Below are 24,582 nucleotides of genomic sequence, written 5' to 3'. Positions count from 1 at the left end.
AGGAGAGCCAAATGCATGGCTCAGGTCCTGTGTCCGGATACTGTTAAAAAATATTGTTTTATGCCTGTCAAACTGTGTTATCATTAAGATTTTTCATTGATTTTTCTTTTAACATTCAGTTCAGTGTTTTTGCAACAGACGGCTAGTAACAAAGTGTGAACATACAATTTAAAGTTGTCTGCTATGTGTAAACACAACACTGGATCAACCCTCGAGGTAGGTGTCTTTTCTATGGTTGAATGATTCATAGGTCAGTGGCTTAACAAACAAACAAAAAAACATTCCTTTGAAATGGTAAGGTACAAGGACTGGACTGAAAACGAGTGAAAAAGCAGGACTGGAGAACTGTTGCTCAACAAAACAAAGTCTGGCTCCTTGGAAGCAAAATACAAAGAAATAAGGAGCAGCTCAACAAATATGCAGGAGAAATATTGAGATGTTGGCATTTGGATTAATATTTTAATCCAATCATAAATTTTACCATTGTGACCCTATCACATGACTCCTACCATATGATTGATGATGGTGTTTTTTAATACGTGATTGTCTGCTGAGGAAGAGTAGTGCTCTAAACATCACTCTGTTTGAGATATTTCAGTACTGGCTTTTTAGGGTGTAGCAGCTGCCTGCTTTAGCGTGGATGTGCCTCTCTTCCTTTTAGTGTTGTATATACTTAATCATTACTTTCTACCTGCGCTTGAAACTCCATTGCTGGGATTTTCCTTTCATCGAGACACAACAAGACAGAACTTTGACATGCAGTCTGCTATGCTGACCGGGTCGTCTACATACCTTTGGTCACATCATATAAATCGACATCAAAGCATCAGTGAGAAACTTATCAGATTTTCTAGATCTACACGGCTGCATTATACATGCCTGGGTGAGTATACTGTATGTGTACAGTGCTGGACTGTAGACAAATCCCCAAGTGTTGTAAAAATATCCCGCATGAAGGGCGCTGACATCCCGTCTCTGTGGAAACCAGATGGATGTTTACAGTCCAAACAGCACACCTGATAGAAGCACACTGGACCTTTCAGCTGTGGCTTTTTTGTTTTTTTTCCAGCAAGTGAATGAGAAAAAGAGACATCCAGAGGGACAGAAAGAGAAGCAGAGGGTTAAGTTAATTGGATGGAGGACAAGAAGCAGGGAGAGGAAATGTAGGAGAGAGATCGCATAAAGCCGGAACAAAAGGCTTTACAGCAGATGAAAAAGACACAGAGAGAGAATCATGTGCAGAGGTCAGGTGAATTTCAGCTTCCAGGAAACAGAAACTTCAGACTGATTAAAGATTCCTGCTTCCTGCTACTGTTCCTGCCTGCAAAGATAGAGGTTTCCATTCACTCAGAGTCCTTAGAGGCAGAGCTCAACACAGAGTAGCCATCTTGGTCACACCTCCACTCCAGTATGTCAGTGCAGGCTAACTAAACTAGTCCTGACCATCATGAAAAGTGCTGGTAAATTTTCTAAAGTGTTCCCAAAATATCCTTTTAAATCAGTTTCCTTCCCCACAGGACGATACAACCACCATGGTGGCGGTGCATTATTTTTCTGTAAATTTCTATTCAGATTTGTCTTTAATTTAACACCTCCAACTCATATAGTACACAGTATAAATATACTCTGATTTACAATTCACATTAAAAAATATTTTCTAAAAAATGAAATACAAAATGTGAAGAAGAAAATGTGTGCTACTGGAACAAACAGAAGTAGTAGTTCACTTTTAAATTAGCACAAACCTGCAGCGACTGATCGGTAAACATGGCTTCGTTTAACTAGGACTTAAACCCTTCCCTAAATTTAACCAAGTAGCTTCTGTGCCTAGACTCTACCACATCTTAACCACAGTGCTGAAGGATCATGAGACACGCATATGCTCATTTTTGGAACAATCACATGGATGAGTTTTGAGATGCTGATAAACAAGTAAGTGTGGGGAATTTAAAACAGATGCAGAGACAGACTCTGTCTCTTTACATGGTATTGATTATTAGTATTTGTGCTTAACTCTTAGCGAAATGTGCAATTCTTAGCTTTTTCCTGGGCTTTATCAGCAAAAAATATTACAAAAGTATCTGGTGAAGGCTCACTCACCTCAATAAAAACCAAATTAAGAATTAATTAAGGAGAAAAATGTAACAAATAAATCAGATGACTGTCACTAAGAAAGACTAGTGTAAGCACTTTATGTCCAAGGAAGTTCTACCTAATCAAATATTTCCAGAAGTCCATCCATCCATTTTCAGCAGCCCAAGCAGAGAAGCCCAGACCACCCTCTCCCCAGCCACCTCCTCCAGCTTATCCAGGGGAACATCAAGGCGTTCCCAGGCCAGCCGAGAGATATAATCTCTCCAGCATGTCCTGGGTCTGCTCCGGGGCCTCCTTCCAGTGGGACATGCCTGGAAAACCTCACCCAGGAGGCGCCCAGGAGGCATCCTTGTCAGATGCCTGAACCACCTCAACTGGCTCCTTTCGATGTGGAGGAGCAGCGGCTCTACTCTGAGCCCCTCCCGAATGGCCGAACTTCTCACTCTAAGGGAGAGGCCAGCCACCCTTCGGAGGAAGCACATTTCTGCCGCTTGTATTCATGATCTCGTTCTGTCGGTCACTACCCACAGCTCGTGACCATAGGTGAGGGTAGGGGCGTAGATCGACCGGTAAATTAGGAGCTTCATTTTTAAGCTCAGCTCTCTCTTCACCACAACAGACCGGTACAGCGTCCGCATCACTGCAGCCGCTGCACCAATCCGTCCCTTCTCCCATCACTCGTGAACAAGACCCCGAGATACTTAAACTCCTCCACTTGGCACTCCACCCTTTTCTGGCTGAAAAGGGTGGAGTGCCTCATGGTGGAGTGCCTCTCATTTCCAGAAGTGAGAAACTATTTGGATTTTCTTTTGGCTTTTACCCTCACACTGAGGAGCTTATAAGGTCATTGTAGGCCACGCTGTGGGATATGGATCTCATAAACATTGACTGCACACTGAATTGGCAGCAACTTTTTATTTTGCATGTTTTACTTCTGTCTTTTCCTTTTTTTCTTTAAACAGTGACTGTGTCAACGATCCACTTTTTTTTCCCCATGTAAGACCATTACCCCATCTGACATCACGACTCACATTATCACTACGACTCTTTTATTTGAGTCTCCTGGGATTTTGGTTACCTCGAATAGCGTCATTGGTAAATGCCCATTTTATGCTACGTAAACACATGAAGGCAAAACCACATGCGTGATCAATACCAGCCACACATGGGCTTGACACAGTTCTTGTTTTCTCCTGCAGTCTTTACTACTGTCTTGTTTCACACATGCACACACAGAAGGTGAGGAAACCAAAGGAACAGATGAAGCTGCTGTCAGCAGCACCTGCTCCTCCTCCACAGCTCACAGTCCTCCCCTGATCCCTCTTGTTTCTCCCCCCTTTTTTCCTTCATATCTTTATCGCTGTTCTCCCTTCTCTGTTTTCGTTTGTAGTCTCCACTCAACTCTCTTTCCAACTTCCTCCTCACTTCACCCAACCACCTCCCTCAACAGTCTTATTTCTTTACCGCCGCAGCCTCTTTAACCTCAACGCGGGGTTACAAAACATTAACAAAATCACACGAGGTGAACCATATAATTTGCTGGAAAAAAAGATTGGGAAAAAAAGCTGTTTTCATTCTACAACTACTTTTGCTTTTCCTTGCAATAACTTTTATGTTCTCTTACAATACTTTTGGTTTACCTCGCAATAAACTTTGCACTGCCTTGCATAAAACTTTGCATTTCTTCCCTAAGCCATATGAACAGCTGATATGTCACTTTAGTCCAGTTCAACACACCACCAGTTCAGGGAATGGCATGACCGATGATGTGACGCGCTACATAAAGCATTTGCTGCTCATTACTCTGTTAAACATGTGGATCCCTGACGCTACGCAGCCACTGGCTGTGAGGACAGCTGCGCTGCTCAGCCTTATTTGCACTGCAGCCACAGCTTTGCATGGGGATAGATGGTTATACTGCTCACACTGCAAATGCGCTTGAATTATTATATTAATTAGACCATGGCAGCAAAGGATTTGAATCAGCAGTGCTTCAATTCACCAAAAACACTACAGTACTACAACCACACATACAACTCCTTTATGTAACTGGTGCCGATTCCATAAATTAATGTTTCGCAACCCTGCCATTACTTTATAACGCAGTATAGGAAACACATTAACATTTGACCTGTACACTTAGAGAGAGGGGTCAAGAGGCAACTGAAAATTATGTGAATTAACTACTAGAACATTTGCAGCCACCACACATCAGACTACTTGAACACCTCAGAAGATTTTAAATGCATTAGTACACTATTAGTGTACGCAACTCAGACTATGATTGGATGGGCTACTCAGGTGTATAAATAACAACTGAAATATTTTTTGATATACATTTCAAGATTTTCATCCACGTTATTTTGTGGTTCTTGATATGAACACCTGTCTCAATAAACACTGTGGAACAGACTCCAGCTCTACTATCTTGGATGGCAGATATTGAAAGAATTGCTCAGGTTGAGTCTTTTGGAGGCAAAGTTAGGGAGGCAAGAGTGAGATGGTTTGGACATGTGCAGAGGAAGGACAGTGGATATGTTGGATAAAGGAAGCTGAATATGGAGCAGCCAAGCAGGAGGAAAATAAGACGAAGGTGACAGAGGTATAGCGTGAGATGGAAGCACGCGATTTACTGTAAGCGGTGTAGCCCGAAGAATAAGGAGACTTGGAGAAGCAATGCCAAGAAGTACTGAAGCTGTTTAGTGTCCCATCACATTTCCCATGACAGGTGCTTCATGTTCTTTTGGCTCATTGGATTTGGCACTGATCTGAAGCTCTGTTCTTTATACATCTATTTGCACTGGCACAGACTTTCTGCTAAAGAGTGACACAGAAGAATGTTAAAAAAATAATACAATAATACAGTTTAGAGGAAGGATGGTGGAGATGGCTTGAATCAACTGGCCAACTGAGGTCTTTCTGTGTGGAGCGTGCAGGTTCTTCCAATGCTAGGATGAAAAAAATCGATAGATATGACACGGTTTATTTTTCCTCCATGTGTGGAACTTAACTTAAAAAGAATTAAAACCACAAACAAATTAAGTTGAGTTGTTAGTCAATTTCTTGGTCATGAGGAATAAGAACAGGAAAACACAAAATAATCAGAGCGTTATTTTGAAAGGAGAAAGAAGTATTTCTTTCTTCTCTTCCAGCGTGCTAAACATTTTGATCCCTTAGCTCTCGAGGTCAAATTGTTCGACCTCAGATGTCCAGCGAGGGGAGCCGTCACACGACTCGTACTCGACTCGGCCAAACACAAAGAGGAGAGATTCAGGAATCTGCATTTGTGCGATTGTGTGTATTTATGAAAGAGAAAGAGAGGGAGTGAGAGCGTGAGAGGCTGTTGTATTAAGCCTTTGTTTTTCTCTCCACAGTCTTTCTTTGTTTTAATGTCTTGATGTCTTTTGACCTCCGCCACCCTCCCTCTTTCTCTCTTTTTCAACGACTTTCAGTCATTTCTGGTTGACAAAAGCAGGAACAGTTTCCATCTTTCCCTTTTGCGTCTCTCTCTCTATCTTTAAGTTGGAGAGAACCATGGGGAGAGACTTTCTCTCAGCTTTTCATCCTTCTCAATCCTTCACTTTCTCACTCCTCTGCTCTCTTTTAATCTTTCTTCATTTTTCCATTTTCACATCTTTCCTTTTCCCACTCTTTCAATTTCTTCCTCATACTCTGTTTCATACTTCACTCCCTCCCTCTCCTCCATCATCTATCTCCTGTTTCTATTCATTCCTCTTCTTTTCCCCCTCCTTCCGTTGGTAGTAATCATCCCTCACCTTTTTCCCCATTTAAAGTTACACTTTCTGTCGTCTGTAGTTTTAATTAATCACACGACTCGTTAGCAAACTCTCCCCCTCGACTGTTAATTAATCAGGTTTCTGGCTTAATGAACAGTCTAAACTCGTTAAACCTGTTTCGCTCTTAATTAGACCGTTAGCTCGGGGGTCTAACACTCCGACAAGACTATTATCCACTACTACGCCTTAATGGCAGCCGCCGTGAGTGTGTGCGTGAGCGTGTGTGTTAAGATTACCTCACTCTCTAATGGGGCTACTCAAATATTTATAGGGCAGGAAGCTGAATGGGAAGAATGATAGCGCTCAGGGAGACAGCAGACACTGAGGGAGTACATGAGAAGACTGATGCTGCCTTCAAGTGCTCCACGTAAGTTCCAACTTCCGGCCTCGGAAGTTGTAAAGATATGAAAAGCCTGAAGGGTCACAACACACCTCTCCTCCTTCAAATGTAATGTGGACATCAGGTTGGATTGGTGAATGTTTCTAAATTAACGATGGAGGTTATTAGGACCAACATCACCCCACTGTTGGCTCACAGAAATATATTTGCATGGCCGTTATTTGCCCACATATATCAATAAAACATAGCAAACATGCGTGGCACAATTCTGCTACAGCAATAAAAAAAATCAACAAGGGTAATGCTTTACTCTGTTGGACTGATACTCGTGTTTACGAAGTTATCTGCTGACCACAAAGGTGTTAACATAGCTGTGTACTGTGTGAACAGAGTGTCCAGTTAGTTGTCCCATGATGTCTAATAGAAACTTATAAAGGCCTTTTGTATGTTATACCAAAGGGTAATCTGATAAATTAAGGTAGCAGGCAGTACTTACCTGCAAGGGAGATTACAATTAAGGAATTATCTTAATTATCTGAGGTTGCTGGAGCAGTTTATATGAGAAAGTGTATGGAAAAGATGGATAATGCGACACCACTCAGTAGTTTGTGAAGTCCCATCTTGAAGCACACTCCCTTTAATTTTACACACACAAACTAAAATAAAGTATCAAAAAACATAAAACCCCATTTTGAAACCTCACGCGATGACAGAGCTGGAAGTTACCCCAAAGTCCATGAGAGAGTGGTGCGCTAGGTTAGCAGCTAATGCCAAATGTTAAACGCTGGCCTAGTTAGTAAGCTTCACTGACCAAAACTGGAACACCGACTTATTTAATGGGCTTTTAGTCCAATTAAACATGCAGCAAGCCATATTATTGGTCAGATAATTGCATTGAAAATGCTCCAAAAGGTAGAAATAACCACAAGCAGTCACACTCCTAATAATACACAACTTTAAGTCTTAGTAATGGAGAACATGGTTTAAACTATAAGCCATAAAAAATACACCCCAGTAAACTCACGAAGAGACTGAAAAACGTTTTTCATGCAAGCCTGTTAACATGTTTATCTCTGCTATAAATTTCAGCACTTTAACATCAGAGTCTGCGAGGGCTGACTCACTTTTGAAGCCAGCATCACATGCAATTAATAAGAACGCCCTAACACCCTCCGTCTATTTTAATAAAACCATTACCTGAAAACGCTTTAAATATAATAGTTTTCACCAGACTAGCATGCTTTAACTAGCAAGCTTGCCAAGGAGAGGATGTCATCCATGAGTTTTCTACTGGCGATGTTTGGATAGCAGATTCAGTCTCAGTCTGAGAACTAGTCTTAATTCTAAAAGTTTCAAGTGTTTCAAGTTTACAATGGGAAAAATTGTTTTCAGGAGTCTGAGTGTAACAGAAGCATTTTGCTAACACACCTATCAGGACATTGTGTGCATGTAGCCTTAAGGTCTGAGCTGCTGAAAGGTCTCACATTCCCTCTGTAATTTTAGACAAACACAGTAATATAAAGTGTCAAAACTTGTAAAAGACAACAGAGTATGCTAAAGTATCACAGCAATAAGCACTGGAACAATCTGCTGAGGACCATTGGATGTTTTTCCGCTTGTTTGGCAGGGGAAAGGTTGGGAAATTTACAAAAACACAAATCTCAGTGATTTAGAGCTACAATTTAGATCAGATCTGAGTCCTGAATGGTTGCTTCGTCCTTCGGGCGAATCAAAACAGCTCTGCCAAGGGAATGAGGTAATTCCACTTGTTTCCAATTCAGTTCACTTGTTTCAAGAATTTTCTGGCAGCAAGTGTAAGGATCTTAATAGAAGAGGAAAACAAAGGCAGATTGCTACATGTAATTAAAGAGCCGAAATGTGTGTAAACTGGCACGTGATTGAAAGTAGGTCATGACACAAGTGGCACAACATTGGAGTGACCTCACCCTCATTCAGAGATTTCCCCCTTCGTGTAGAACAAATGGGACTTTAAGACCCTTAATTATGTTAAATGACTGGTTGACGGTTATCTTTAGCGACACAGGAGGCAGAATGACAGGCAGCAAATGAGAGAGATGGGAGATGACGGCATCTCTGTGGTATCTGGCTGGGGAAAGTTGGAGCGATGACATCACACTGTCAAACACACACACACACAACACAAATCCACAACGGAGAAAAAGCATGAGGTCAAGGTGTTGTGTTACACTGATGAAGAGCAAGGGAAGACGAGGATAGGAAATGAGAGTTAGGGGAGAGAGAGAAATAACGTGAGGGATAGCCGGCGAGAGAGAGAGAGAGAGGAGGGAGAGAGAGAGAGAGAGAGAGAGAGGAGGGAGAGAGGAGGGAGAGATGTGCTCTGGCTGCTAAAGAAAGAACAAAACAATAAAACATGAGAAAGAAGAAAGATGAGGGAAAATAGGTCAGCATTAAGTCAGTGTTGAGGGACTGGGTGGAACCAGATGGGAAACACATGCTGTGAAGCACACACAGAATGAGTGGGTGGAGCCTAATGATGATGACCTATTGACACCAGATACATGAATGACACCCTTCCTCTTTACTTCCTCTCCTCCTGTCATTCGCTCTTGAAAAAATATCTATCTGAACTTTATCACTATCAAGCCTGTGGAATTCTGGGTATCTGAGTCCCTCAAGAATTTTGCAGCAAGCCCCTTTAATCAGTGCTGTAACTTCACAAGAATGCTGCATTCAAGTCACATGGGAGAGGGGGTAAATAAGAGCTACCTGTAAGAAAACAGTGATTGCCTAACTTTCAACCTGAGAATAAGATAAGGAAAGACTTCCCAGCCTATTTTCAAATTCTAAATTGCAATACTATTAAAATAATACCATAAAAACACATATTCCAACCAGAAATACTACTCAAATACATCTATATAACTGCTCTGAACTATAAATTGTAAAGAAAACACATAGTTTTAAGTCACGTGACTGGAGCTGAGGCCTGTCTGGAAGAAGTCACTGTTCAGAGCTGCTGGACACTTGTTATAAAGTGACAGTGTCAAAGTGCTTAGGTATTGAAAACAAAGCACTTGTATGAATGTGTGTGTGACTGAGTTGTAGTGAATAACAGTTACGTTCAATTTTTGTTTTTGTTTCAAGCTACGAATGTTTAAAACATAAACCAAAGGTAAAAATAAAACCAAACTGCACGTTGTGGTCACTGAATGGCACATGCTGCAGCAATTTCAATTACTAACATCAGCAAAATTCCTGCCAAAGCTTAATTTTAGCAATGTTGGAAAACCCTTTCCTTTGTTACTGCTGTCTAGATGATCACATACGAAAATAAAGAGCGTAATATATTTCAATCTGGAGTTGTAGATTGTTTTACTGTTTGGGGTTTGCAGGGTAAAAGGGCCAGGGGCTGCTGTGAAGAAGGACAAATCGGTATGATTTAGTGCTGATGTTTGCACTGCAGGTTAAAAGAAACGTTTTCACGTGCAGGGCTCTCTTTGTAACAGGTGTGAACTAAGTAAATGGCTACTTACTGCACCTGGTTGAAAAATTATTCAGCACTAGAAAAATAAACCCATGAGTAGAGGAAAGCTCATCCTTTCCTGAGCTTTCCTGTAATGATGTGATGTCACCTAAAACTCTACCTATCATGTCATTCCATGTTATGTTACTGGATAACAGAAACATTACATGACTTAGGACTCAGATCTTAATTTATTTCTATTATTAATTTAGACTGTTTATGTCAGTGTTGAATACCCAAAGGTAAAGAGATAACACTTCTATTTCCCCAGTTTATTACCGTCATATCAATAAACTACACAGTTAAAATTTTCAGCCTACTGGCTACAATAACTAGTATTAATTGTCAGTAATAGTTCATATGGCTGAAACCTGCTTATTTTTCAGTTCATTAAACATTGAAATGACACGATTTGGTTTACCATTATTAAAAATGTTTTATGAATTGAAACTTGAGAAACTCGGAGCTGCTGTTCTGGTCTCAGAGGTGAACTAACAAAGAAGAGGCCACAATAATAAACACTCTATTACAGTTAGAGAAATCTAAATGGCTATGTAGGCTGGTGTGGTCTAGCTTAAAGCCACATTAAAAATAAATTAAAAATGTCAATGCATTTACCAAATATCTGGAAAACTGTTTACATGACCTTAACATATAACCCTATTTCGTAAAGAGGGTACTCTGTGGAGATCGGATCAGGTCATTTCTGGATGTGCCAAAGACAAAACATCTGTAGAAAAGTTTTGCACGTCACAGTCAAAAGAAATTAACTCACACCTGCTATTGAATGAACACCTTGTGGAATTCAGGTGTCCTGTCAGTGTTGTTGCTCACACATGGGAATGTGTGCGTGGTTTGTCTTTGTGGAGCGCTACTGGGCGTATACATCTTTGCATGTTTGTTTTCTTAATCTTTGCATGTTGTTACCAGTGTGTGTAAGTGTTTCTGGGTGAGGATGAAACAGCATGACACCTACGTTTTATTGTCTTTCAGAGCCGCTGAAGCGTGAATACCTGATTGTCTCCATCGTGCAGAGAAGCCAGCCCTCGACAACTGTGGCCGTCACACTGCGGTGACGGTGCCAACGTGTGTGTACGCGCATTAAACAATACACACTCTCACACACCCACATAGGTAGTATGTAAAGATGGGCACACATCGCAATTAAGGTACAGTTCATTCACAGCCTGTGCAGTTAGTACTTTTTATAATAATATAATGTATTAGCATAAAATACCCAACCTTTGCAAGGGACTGCTGGGTTTACATGTCAAAGCCCGCAGCTTTTCACATTGATGACATATTGGTGCAAGATCCAAGAAATGAAACATATTACAGTACAAACTCCTGACCAACACTGAAACCAGTCTCACTAACAGTATGCACCAACTGTTCTTCATCCAGGTGGTGTTAACAGTAAAATAGGCAAAGAGTAAATTTATCGCTGCTCCTTGATTATTTTAAACTGCCTGCATCTTTTCTAGCCTAGCTGACCATTCAAAGTATTACCACAAGCAGATTAACAGAAGCATTAGTTTCAGTTAGTTTTCATTTTAGCTTACGTTAAGGTTCACATGGACATTAATTACAACTTAACCTGAAATATACACTTTACCCTGCATGACTTGGCAGGGTGACGTTTTGTCGTAGCTCACATAGCAGTGAAGAAAACAACAATAGCCCTACTGATTTATGCTCACATGGCAATGACAGGGCTGACACTACTAATGTATAAATACATTTACTCCTTTTTAGCAAGAAAGCAAAGTAAATCGATCTTACTGACAGCTCAGTTTGTACAGAGACACCTGATTTCCGTCAAAGACAGAAAGAGCACCGTTCTACTTGAAAAACCCTTCTCCTCACATATAAAGGCTTGAACAACCAGCCTTATCTTAAAGACCTCACATTACTGCATCACTCCATTAGAGCTCTTTGCTTTCAGACTGCAGGATTACTTGTGGTTTCTAGAGTATTTGTTGGAGGCAGAGCCTTCAGCTTTCAGGCCCCTCTTCTGTGGAACCAGCTTCCAGTTTGGATTTTCTACTTTTAATTAGGCATAAAACTTTCTTTTTGATGAAGCTTATAGTCAGGGATGGATCCTGAACCGTCTTTTAGTTACACTGTAAAAGACCTAGGTTTTGTTTATACACCACTCTACATTTAATCATTTGTTGTTATTAATCTCTCGCTTGCCTTTTGTCTTGACCTGGTGCTCTGACCTGAGCCTGGATCTCCCGGATGTTTTTTTGTACTTTATATACAAAAAATTGAATTGAAATAGAAGAAAGTACCAAATGAAGCAAAAATTAAAAATTAAACAAGCTTAAGTGTCCTCAGGTGATAGACAGTGATTTTTAAACTGCATTTTGAGCCTGCTCGAATACAAATCATATAAATATCACATCCTAATTTCGTAGTTTATCATATTTTCTTTCATGTGTAATGAAGTAGATTAGGATTCAGAAGTGGAAAACTGTACTTGTGTAAAACTTGAGTAATTGTGATTTTTGTGATGCAAACATCAGATTTCCAACCAGCTTTCCCATTTTTTCCTGTCACCACACATCACAGCGAGCTATTGCCTGCTACATCACAAATCTGGATCCTTGTAGACATGTTTCCTACAGCTTAAACGTGTTATCAGGTACCATAAAATAACACATTAATTCAAGTTCCGTCTGATTCTGCCGAATCACAAACTCATTAAAGTGCTTCAAGCGCTCTCTGCCACTGCTGTGATCCCTGCATCATCACATGTGAAGCTTTCCGTGTGGTATTTGCATGGGAATAATTTGGGATTTTCCACACGTGCCACTGATGTGGTCCCTCTGTAAACACACTGAAAGAACTAAGCAACAACCACTAATCATATCTGGTCGGAGAGACGTTGCCAGCTGCTTCCCTTGTCAGGTGTCGTCAAGGCCATTTGTACGTCATCACATGTATGCTCACCCCAGAGAACCTCTTTTAAATCTTCCACAAACATTTTGCATGTGGCAGGATTTTTTATTAAAGCATGACATTTTTTCCCCTCATTTAAGGAAACCTAAGCTGTTCCTTCATTCAATTTTATTACAAACACATGAACTGCACAAAACAAAAAAAAAAACAAAAAAAAAACTGCTAAAAAAACCAGCCGGTCCAGTTCTGCAGGATCCAAATACCTCCACAGGTGTGACCAGTCGTGATCATACCAAACATCATGCACATTTAGACAGAATAACAGACGTCTCCTCTGTAAGCTTTAAGTCAAACAGCTGACTCGAGGTTTACTTCAAATGAGTCAGTGGTGGATTCTGGGAAAGGGTTTGGTAAGGATGACCATGACTGATGGGAAATACATGTACACACACCCAACACACATACACACACACAGTCCCAGATTGTTATGTATTTTATTGCTTTGGCAACATAGTAGTGACAGCCGTGCCAATGATGGATGTTTGAATTTAACTGAACAGAGGGGGAGGAGAGGGGGAGAGACACACACACAGAAAGATTAAACAAAAAGTGAAACACAAACAGAATTATATTCAAAAAAATAACCAAAGGTACTGAATACTCAGAGACCTGGTTTTTTTTTTTTTATAGTTTCCCATTTCAAAATACAACCACACGAACTGGGCAACAGTGGAGAAGAGGAAACAGATGCAGCTTTCTTTTCAGACCCTGTCACATGTGTTCTTCTATACCCACGAGGACTCTCAGTGACATGCCCAAGCTTCACCGTCTGACCTCTAACCCTTAAACGTAAAACCAAATCAGGGTTTTAAATGAAGATGAAAGAAGTGCAAGAGCACATGCTCACATTGTTGCATGCAAACGAGAATAAATATCTTCTAGATTTACAAAATTATCCATTACCTCATGGAAAAAATGAAACACTTAAAAACTTAATTTTCTGCTGATGTGCAAACCCAAAGCTTAAGTGATTTTAGTGGCACTAAGCTATTATCATTACACGTTAACACAGAAACCAAACCAGCCTCTAGGCCCGCACCCAGTGCTGTGTTTCTGGGTCAGCTGCAAAATTATCAATTCCCTCTAAACCCTGGACCAGTCCCCAGTTGGTCAAAAGAAAACTCAAAGATGTATTTCTAACACATGTAGTTATTAGCAGCTTTTTCTGATCTTGAAGTTCTGATCGTTTTTAGAAAGTTCTGACCTGCAATGATAATCGCTCCTCGTGGAAACCACTTCAGTGTCGCCAGCATCCAGTTACATATCCAGCAACTTCTTCTTATCACAAATTTCTGGATTTCAGAAAACTCCCTCATCACCGCAGAATAAGGAAGTGGCTCAATGACATCATTTCTGATTGACCAATAACTGAAATGGTGCGATGTCATGTCTACTTTGCTGTAAACCAGCTGATTTTCATGAAATGTGGCTGTGCTGCTTGACTAGTTACACATTTTTATTCACCACATATGTGCCACCACCATTACTGTACCTTTCTGTTGTATGCTGATACAGTTTAATAGCGTACAACAAGGCTGCTGTACAGTACTGACCCTCGCCCATTATTCATCCTGTGCTACTGCGCGCTCAGCAAAATGCTGAAGGTTACAGCTGACTCAAGAAGGTGCTATAGTGGGAAATAGTCAAATTAAAGCACCCCACAGTTGTCTGCAGTGCACTCCGAGACTCAGTCTCTTGAGTCTCACTCAAAAAGGCACAAATATTTTATTTTTATTTTGTGCAATATAACAAATACGTGTGAAACAAAAGATTACCAAGTAATTACCCTGTACTGGTAACTGTAGCAGTGTACAATATTACAAGTACAATATTTTTCTTTGTATTAGAAGATGGTAGATATTAAAGTACATGGATTTTGTAAGCTAGCATGCCTGGAAAGTCTTGCATGGAAACAGAAAAATGGGCTGGAGCTTTAAAAATAATGCTCAGATAAGACTGGACTGTCCTTTAAAGCCCACAACAGGCTAACCAGTCAAATCAAGGAACAACGAGCCATAGTCAGCCGAAAAGGGTGAGAAAGGTGCATTCTGAAAAGCTTTAAAACAGACAATTAGTGGCATCTTTGAAAGGAAAACGTTCCCTTCTTCCCAGAGACACATATGTAGATGGAAATATAGACACAATGTTATACAACCACAGCCAATCAGAGCAAAGTGAAATAAAACAACGTGTTTAGGACAGATAAAAATTGATTAATCAGATCTCGAGATAATGCAAAACTACTTTTGTAAATTTGTCCAACAATAAAAATATTCATCCCAGGACCACTTTAAATACTTTCCACCGCTGGTATCTGTGATAGGTGTTTGGAGATGTGCCGACAGTGATCATGACAAAGAGGATGACTCAGGTCTCCGAGGCCTAGGTCCTCATCAATAGTAGGAAGTAACTCGAACCCTATGGCCTCAAAAATCTTTCCAAGTAACACATGAGACACTATTTATATTTTTCCAAAGAAGTCGTTTTTATTTTTCTCACAAATATATGGACAGGAGTTTGGTTTAGAATTACTCTTCATGAGACCTCAAAGGAATAATCAGTCAATCAATCATCATTTTAATATACTGCCCTGCACGTTTTTTCCCCCTCGTCATTCTGGCTTGGCCAGAGTACATTTATAACCCTGCAGGGTTCCCAAGCAGGATCTAATTATCTAATTACGTCCGTTTTGACCTCGAGAGTGGCACGCATCTCCTCTGTCCTTGAAGTCACCGTGCCCGGTCTCTCAATTTGGCATTTAACCAGCTGATATTTACATCCCTTAAAAAGGCCTGGACCTTTCAAGGAAACAGGACGCATTGCTTGTTTTCCTTGCTCTCTGTAAACTCCTCTTTAGGGCTACTCAGCATGTTCGGCTGAGTAGCCTTAAACATTGTTGTCATCACTGTCAAGTTTGCTCAGATCTTAATTGACAGCAGATGCTCGCTTGTTCTAAATCTACAACAATCTGCTGCTTTTTACGAGTTAATATTTTCAATACTCACAGCTAGTTTAAAGTTACTATCCCAGATGTCTGCCACCTGTTTGCTTCGCGTGCATTTCCCCTCTCTGTCCGCATGCAAACATGTATTTCCATTTAGGTCGTTGCTGTGCATGGGGGCTGCGAAAACAAACTGGATTTATTCTGAAGTTGATATCAGCGCAGCGGGATGCCTGACTTGCCGTCTCTGGAGGTTGTCGGGGCAACTGCATCCTCACTCCCTGTCAATAAACCGAGCGTGGGTGAATTTACCCCTGAATTATTCTGCTGTTTAGTTCTATCTAAATACTGCGGTGACCCGTAATTTGAGCCAGTTCAAATTGTTTGTCATTGCCGTTTATTTTGCACTCTGGACCTCAAATTTGCAACAAAACTGCACCAAACAAACTCTCGCCTCACATTTTGCTGGTGAATCACTGTCTGTTGCGTCATTTGATCTCTTGTTTCTGTATGTTTGGATTATTGTGAGCGAGTACTGTGTTGATGAAAGCCATATTTCCCACTGGGGAGAGTAAAAAAAAAAATCCTCGAAGCCTCGACCCCGAACACCTCTTTTTGCTTTTGTTACAGTGCAAGCATTACTCAACTGGGGCAAAACAGCTGCAACAATATCAGAGCAGAGACAGAAAAGCGGGGAGGGAGTAAGGAGATAGAGGGACGGAGAGGGAGAGAAAGAGGAGGTCAGCGAGGTTCTATTTTTATCTTTCCAGAGTTGGGTCTCAGCTTGAATGGACGTAAAGAAGAATTGTGTTGAAAGGCGTGTGCATGCAAATGGTTTCATAACCTTGGCACGCAGCAGGCTGCTGAAAGCCTCTGAGTTTGTGTGTGTTTGTGTTTGAATTATCAGAAAACACTTCATCACATCTTCGCTGTGACATAACTATGGCACATCTTCTCATTGCAACATTTTCTGTGGTGCTGATTTGTTTTGTTTTTCATGGTGTCTGTTCATGTCTTGGCTTGTTAATCTTGTGCTGGCAAAGTTTAGAATGCTGTCTGTGTGCATGTGTGTGTGCGTGTGTGTGTGTGCGTGTATGTGTGTGTTAGCATGTTGGGGCAGGTAACGTATTATTTTACACCTTTCTAAAATACTTTCTCTGTCTGCCAACCGCAGTGTCTGTGTCAAACCAAAATCATTTCAGCTACTTCGGGTGATGGTAATTTGGCTCCCTGGAATGTGCGTGTGTGTGTGTGTGTGTGTGTGTGTGTGTGTGTGTGTGTGTGTGTGTGTGTGTGTGTGTTTTATATTTGACTTTTCTGTTTGTGGTCACATTGTAATCCTGCCCTCTCCTGCAGCTCTAATGGTTCACATTAAAAGAATTTTCCTTTTTTCACACGCTCATAAAAACATCAGAAACACTAGAAAACAAGTGCAACCAGGTCAGGAGGGTACAAAACCTGAGAAAGCTAACGCTACATTATGATCCATAAAGACATTCAAAGGTTATCAATAAGATAAGAGAAATAATGTGTAATCAGAAAGAAAATAAAGTGTAACAATCAGAAATAAAGTTTGAAAAGAAGACAAAAAATACTATAAATACCATAGAAACCAGTGTAACCAGGGCAACAAGAGCACAGAAACTCGAATAACTCGTTTTGCAATATTAACTGTAAAAACATGCTAATATTTTCACAGAGATCCATCAACAAGTTCAGCACCACCCTGCATTGCTGTTTAACTGAAGAATCACGGATCCCAAACTAATCGGCGCATTGGCATCGTGTCCACACAAGACGCAGGACGCTGGATCGTGAAGCAGTCAGACAGGATGTAACCACCTCCGCTGCACTCTGAAACACAGTATTTCCAGTGGCGGTGGTAGTCTGCTGCTGCGTCAAACACAGCCTGCAGCTTCAGAGATCTCATGTAAATTCTATTGAAAGTTGAAAGTTGATCGCTCTGTGACGAATGTTCGCTTGGCCAATAGAAACAAGGCAACTAGCCATCAACAGGCAGAGAAGGCAAACAGGAAGCTGATCTGAACTGACTGAATACAATTCTGCATTTTCACTGAGACCACAGGAAAGCAGAACTGTATCTATTAGTGTGTCGCAGCTTGGAAACCCAGGGTTGTAATCACAACATTTTAAGGCTTGCGGTTAGTTCTCACTGGCCAACTTATAGATTTGCATGTACTCCATGCTCAAGCCAGAGATGAGCCAGTCAGTATGAGATTCACAACAGTGTTGAGCTTCTACACTTGTGGTTGGATTTTTCAACACAGCAGTAAAACAATGATCTTAACTCTTCCCCCCCTAAAGATGACATTTAACGACCTCACCAGTACCCTCAGTGACGAGATCTGACACCTCAGCATATATAGGTTGTGCAATTTTCCAAGAGTAGCGTTAGTAAAATGTATAGGCAGAGATCAACCTCTCTAACAATTCTGAAATATGAAAGAAACTGCTGAGTTCAGAAAAGAGAAACAAGGGTTAGCCCAAGTAGGCCTCCAAAGGGAAAGGGTTACATTTACAGATGAGGCATCCAAAGAGGAGGCTGATTGCCCACACAGCTTCTACTTAAGTTAGCTCCACGTGAAGGTCAAACCTCTGCATAAGCTGTAACAACAACTCAAAGCTCCAATATTCAGTCCCTTTCAGTCTTCTGGAGAATGACATGTGATTGGAAATGTTCTCAAAATAAGATCCTAAGTTTGAATTGTATGTATTTCTCTTCTAATTCGGGGAGATTTGAGGCTGAATGCAAACCTGAAAGTTCATCAGTTGTTCAGAAACTATTCATATTTTTTTTTCCCTGTACAATTCAGTGTCACGTTGCTCCAAAACATATGGTCATGGTTGGGTGAGGAATAGTTATCACCAACAATTACCTAGACCTCAGAGGGTTAAGCAGTCATCGTCACTTCAAATGCCAAAATAACAAAATAATGTTTTACAATGGAAAGTCTTTGCAATGTCCCTCCAGTCTGACTGTATACAGGTGTTTACAGTGAAACTGAAAATTCTTTCCTCAAAGAAATTTCCTTTAAAGCGGATTTATGTTCTTTCTAAATGCAGCATTAAATGTTAAACATGCTGCGTGGAAAATCCAAAGGTTAGAGACACAAACCTGAATTACCCTGACTATTCAAATGTGTTTGCGTACGAACGGTTTGATAAGTGGATGGAAACAAAGCCTTTAAGGAACATTTTTGGCCCAAACACACTGCTCTGATTCACACCGGTGTTTATTAAAGGAAAAACTCATCATCGCATCTACAAAGCCCACATTATGCAACACAAACCGCACAGTCCACTGTCCAGAAAAAAAACCTTGGAACGTCTAAAAGGCCGTCATGAAATCAGGATGAGATGCCGGCACGGCTTACCTTTCGGTCTGCGCTCTGTCAGACTGGTTTCAATGGGAGTCCCGACAGAAAGTGTCCTTATGTGGCCATCCTGTGAGAAAACACACATGACAGCGATCATTAGTGTGAGATCATTCATAAAACAAACAAACAAAAATAGCTGTGACAAGATAACAATATTTTTCCATGATGCATAGAACATGTTAGCCATGAAAATGTGTAATAAGTTTCAGTTATCAAATGCTGTACAAACATCCTGTAGCATCAGCAAAGGGCCCAAAAGGTCTGTCTGCCTTTTTTGCATTTCCAGGTGTGAAATCAAGGCTCTTTATACTGCTCATGCCTGCTGTGCCGTTTTTAAGTTTGTCTTTTTATAGAGTTTATTCTTGTAGATTCAATTAGAGGCTGCTGTGTGTGTGTGTGTGTGGGGGGGGGGGGTCCTGTGTATTTTTCTGAGAGAGTCCAGTCACAGGAGTAACAGGAAATAAACAGGATGCGGTCGAGGAAGTGGTCACAGGAGGTGCGAAGAAAAGAAATCCTAACCCTTTTTAGTGTTGTAAACCCAGACAACAGGAAGACACACTAGAAAATAGAAGAGAGGAAGAAAAAATAGTGTTGGATGGACAGAGAGAGAAAGAGAGCCATGAAAGTCGGGGTGAGAGAGAGATTAAAAGTAAGAAGGTGACAAGATAAGATGGGGAGAGAGGAAGAAAAAAATGGAGAAAGGCAGAGGAGCTGGAGAACAAAGGAGGAGGAGAGGAGACAGGCGGGGAGAAACCTTAGAAAAAGAGGAAGAGTAGAGAGAAAGACAATAGTGAAAAAAAGAAATGTGGAGTGGGATAAGAAGGTGAAACAAAAGGAAAGACGTCGAGGTTGAGAAGATGAGGGGGAGAACAAGATTGAAAGAAAAGTAGCAAAAATAATAAGAAGAGTAAGTACAACAACGACAGAGATGGATGGGCGGGGTTAGGCAAACAGAGTGAAAGAAAGAGCTGCACAGAGAGAGAGCACGAGAAAGGAGGAGAGGAAGAGCTGAAGAAGGAGAACGGGAGGAGGTGAAAGAGGTTGCTGCACAAACATGGAGGAGACAGGTGGCAAAGGGAGGGCCAGACAGAGGAAGCAAGAGAGAATACTGAGGGGAGACGGGAGGATGGTGTAAAGACAGAGGCGGCAGTGGGGGAGAAAGAAAAAGAGGGAGAAAGAGAAGAAAGAGGAGGGGACAGGCAGAGGAAAATAGAGATGTGTAAACAAGAAAGAAACAAGGGTGTAGAGGAAAGAAAAGAAGGGAGACGAGAGAAAGAATGAGACATGGTAAGAGGGGTAGTGGGGAGCAGGAAGTAGCGAACAGAAAGAGGAGGAAGGAGTGAGTAATAAGGGGGAAGAGAGGAGAGAAAGAAACCTCTCAGACAGGAAAGTTCCTTCTATTCATCTGATTTGTCGTCTCGGTGCCACATGGTTTCAAATATGGCTGAGAACGGAAACACACGCGCGCGCACGCAAACAACACACCACATATACTATTTACACACAAACAAGAGCGGAAAAGACCAAAAGAAATCCAAACACATACCAACAACGTAATAGATGGAAAACAACAAAACACATACACTGAGAGAAAAGTGTACAGTCATATGTGTCACTCACACACACACACACACACACACACACACACACACACACACACACACACACACACACACACACACACACACACACACACACACTGTGTTTGGAGATCAGATTTTTCCAAGTCGTCCTCTTGCTCCAGTCTGCCAGGAGCGAGGCAGGGAAAAAATTACGACGACGTTTTTTCTGTTTCATGTCTGTCAAAACACACGTGCAAACACACACCGCACACACATGGCGAGGCTGACTCGTGTGTTTCCATCCGTGTGCATGCATCGAGGAAAACAAAGTCAACCAGCTGCGCCGGATCGAGTCTCTTTTATTGGACAATTCCTAACAAGATGATCACACTTAATCTACAACGCAGCCTCTCTGCATGTTTTAGCCATAATCCTGTTAGGCTGAGTCCAGTGAATGATTCCATGAGAGCCTAACATGAAACCGATCAGCTCCACTTATTGATTGTAAAACCATGCCTACTGCTACACCTGATGAGGAAATTCATTATGCTTCCAGACTCACAAAAATGCCAGAAAATAATATTTAAACCAGCTGCATCACTTCTAGAAATAATCATTTTGTGCCATTTTGCCCCCCAAAAATATTATTACAACTGGTTAATCTGCATTTAATGATCTTGCCTGATCAGTCGTATTCTGTTTAATTTCTCAAATCATAGCAATTGATAACTTAGATTTTATCCTCAATAAATGACAAACTAACATTCAAATAAGTGTCAATTAGTTTATCATTAATCAGCTATAAATGGGTTAAAAATAGATAAAGTTAAGCAGATTTTAAGCACCTTATCACATAAACACAGATGTATAAACAGGGTGAAGGAGGGGTGATATAAATTCCGTAGTCTTAATCAGGTTAACCTCATTAGTATGACTATAAACACACTTACGGGAGGCAAATGAAGCTGATGCAAGTTGTGTGACACTATAGGCTTTAAAGGGAAAGCCCATGAATTATTTCTCTAGAGTCAGCAAGAAAAATATAGTTCAAGTAGCATGCAAGATTTAATTTTTAAGTGATACAAAAACACAATGAAGCAAGCAAGGATTTGAAATGCGTTTGCCATATTTCTCAAATTTTTACAAAGATATGTATTTCTGAGACCTTACAAACCCAACAAATGTTCTTCAACAAACAAAGAGCCTCTTTTCTTAAGTGTGAAAGGTGGTCAGTGGGCATAGCATTTAACACACATTAGCCATACAAAGGAGAACATTGGATTTGTTGAGGGGTTGCGTTTAGTTGTGGACTGACACCCAACTGGTTTCATGAACTTGATTGGAATGGCCATTGGATCAAAACAGTGACGCCAGTGCAGAAATGCCTTGCACACTCCATGTTCTCTAACAGCCAGCAGGGGGCAAGTTATTAGAAAAGCAAGTCAAAATAGTTTCACTCTACTTCTCACTCAATATACGAACTCGGTAAACACCTTCCTGGGGTGTTTATGGCCTTGGTTGCTAGCTTTAAGTGTTGTTTTCTACAACCCGATGGTCATTTTGTACATTTTGGTCCCATTCAGCTTAAATCTGATGATAAACTGGGTATGCTTACCACTCTGTCATCTGTGGTGTAATCTGTCTCTCAGTCAGAACCTCTTGTCTTGTTTCAAAACTAAGAGGTCAATGGTTGAATTGCTCGACTAAGGGATCAAAAAAGTACTTCACATACCAGCGAGTGATGTTAACTATCTTTCTTGGATAGAGTCCATGGATGCGCTGGTTCACATTTGAGGCAGTGGGATGTGGAAATCATAATACAAACATTGTGTGTGTGTGTGTTTACATTGTAATTAAGGATTATGTCACCCCGCACAACACTGTGACTCATTTCCTATTCATCAACTAACTTACAACGTGAAATTCTTCAAAAAAACAATCATATTTTTAAAGGGACGGTCCAAAATGATTCTTGTTCTAAGGAAAGCCCGAAATACATGTTTCTTTAAAAATGTAATTAGTCATAGCCTTTAATAAGAACTCACGGAGAGAAATGCCAACACCAAAGCTGCTTTGGGACAGGAGTCTATTTCAAGGTCATCTCAATAAGAGTTACCTAGGAAGAAGCTCTTCCCTCACTACTGGTAGGTTTTTCCAGGAATACAAGGAGTGTGAACTAAAAACAATGCAGTTTAAGGTGAACAAACTTCTCTTTTTCGGTCATCCAAATACATTTTTTGTATTCCACAAACGAGATCATACTCAAATTGTTTCAATATTTTACTTACAGTACTGCTCGTTGAGTGTGGAAAGAATGAGGAAAGACTGGGAAAGGAAAAAATTCAGGAGAGAGCGCGAGAGAGGGGATGACATGAAACAAGGTCACAAGTTGGATTTAAATCCACAACATCTGGAATACATGACTGGAGGGTGGGAAACTACCACCAGCCACCAGCCAAACTCTGGCAACTTGTGCCTGTGTCTGGTAGGCTTGGCTTCTGAACCAGCCAGTTTTGGCAGGTAACCAACTCTCATCTGGAGTTTGATTCTGCTCTAAGTAGCACATTCAGCTGCCAAAATGAGGAAAGAAGCAAGTGAATTTTGGAATCTTTTAACCGCCCTAGGCTGGCAGATAAAGATCTTCAGCTTTCTTCCCATCATTCCCGATAGTCTGCTCAGTATGCTGCCCAATAAAACCAAGTTGATGTAAAAAACAATCCTTAAAGCCATGTGACTTTGTGAAAGCAAGAGATTAAATCCAGCTAATCACATCCTTCTCATTCAGCTTCTTTTCCTACCTTCCTTCCAAACTGGAAGATGGAAAGATCAAGGTGGAGAGGGCAAGGAGAAAAAAAGAGATGTGGAATATTCCTTTGTTGATTTTCCACTGAGTGCAGAATGGGAAGTTATAGGCCTGTGGGCTAGGAACAGTTTGGATTCTATTCTCATCTCTTCCCCATTCTCTTTATTCCTCTTCTCTGATATTATTCTAGTCTTTCCAGACGTGTCCTACTTTTATTATATTAATGTGACAAAACACCCATAAAAAACACCCACTAATCAATCCATCTCCCACAAATAAGGAATCTGAAACAGCCTGGCAGCAATAAGAAATTCATTAAGTTTGCTTCAAAACAAGTGCCCAGTCAGCTGGCTAAATGCCTTCTACATATCATTCAGTTTTTCGTATAATAATTAGAAGCTGTTAGAAACAACAACGAAAAGTTTGAATTTTTGTTTTTCCAGCCTATCAACCAATTAGCTCTTGGCCTCTCGTGTCTGCTTAAGCTGTCCCGTCTGACTATTTCACCAGATATTTTTATTTTCTGTTTTGTTTTTTTAAATTGTGCAAGTCGGCCACAGCTTCTCTCACTCGGTCAGAGTATTAATTAGCAGTAACATAAGATTATCTTAAAGTTGCTACATTGTTGGTAGTTGTATCCACTTTTCATATCAATGACACCACAAGTGATTTTGAAGTTAGATTTTTGGCACCAAGTAAACCAAACCACTGAACAGGTAACCAGGCCTCTGGTTTGATTTTCCCCATTAGTGACGTTATGGGACTTGAAGCACTCATTTTGCTGACTTTAGAATTCCAGGTGGATAAATGTGGAAACAATCATGTTATGCATACACGTGATGCTAATAGTGGTAGATACGCATTGGTATTCTACTTAGACTGATCCAATAACATTGATGATATTTTTTTACATTAAATTGGAAATAATATTTTATTTTATAGAGATTTTTTCCGCACTCAGTTTTTTTCTATTCTGCTCCTATAGGGGCAGCACAGTGTTTTGGTAGTTAGCCTTACTGCAACTAGTCCTTGGTTTGAATTTGAGCCAGAGCCCTTCTGTGTTGAGTTTGCATGTGTCTCCTGGCAACTACTGTCACTGTGCCCTTGACCCGGGCATGAGCTTACAGCTGCAGACGCTGTATGATAGCTGCCCACTGCTCCCAACCTTTAGGATAGGT

At 40.8% G+C, this 24,582-nt stretch overlaps 1 protein-coding gene across 2 annotated transcripts in view; it reads right to left on the bottom strand.

The window, feature by feature from the left end:
- Positions 1 to 24,582, bottom strand: part of hivep2a (HIVEP zinc finger 2a) — a 120,419-nt gene that overhangs the window by 41,665 nt on the left and 54,172 nt on the right. For both annotated transcript variants that reach the window (XM_026142552.2, XM_026142556.2), the window contains one exon: positions 19,037 to 19,106. The gene's annotated coding sequence lies outside the window, so the exon portion shown is untranslated. The remainder of the gene's footprint in view (positions 1 to 19,036; positions 19,107 to 24,582) is intronic.

This window comes from Astatotilapia calliptera, chromosome 15, assembly GCF_964374335.1.
Source record: "Astatotilapia calliptera chromosome 15, fAstCal68.1, whole genome shotgun sequence".
Lineage (NCBI taxonomy): Eukaryota > Metazoa > Chordata > Actinopteri > Cichliformes > Cichlidae > Astatotilapia > Astatotilapia calliptera.
This window is presented reverse-complemented; position numbering and strand designations above follow the sequence as displayed.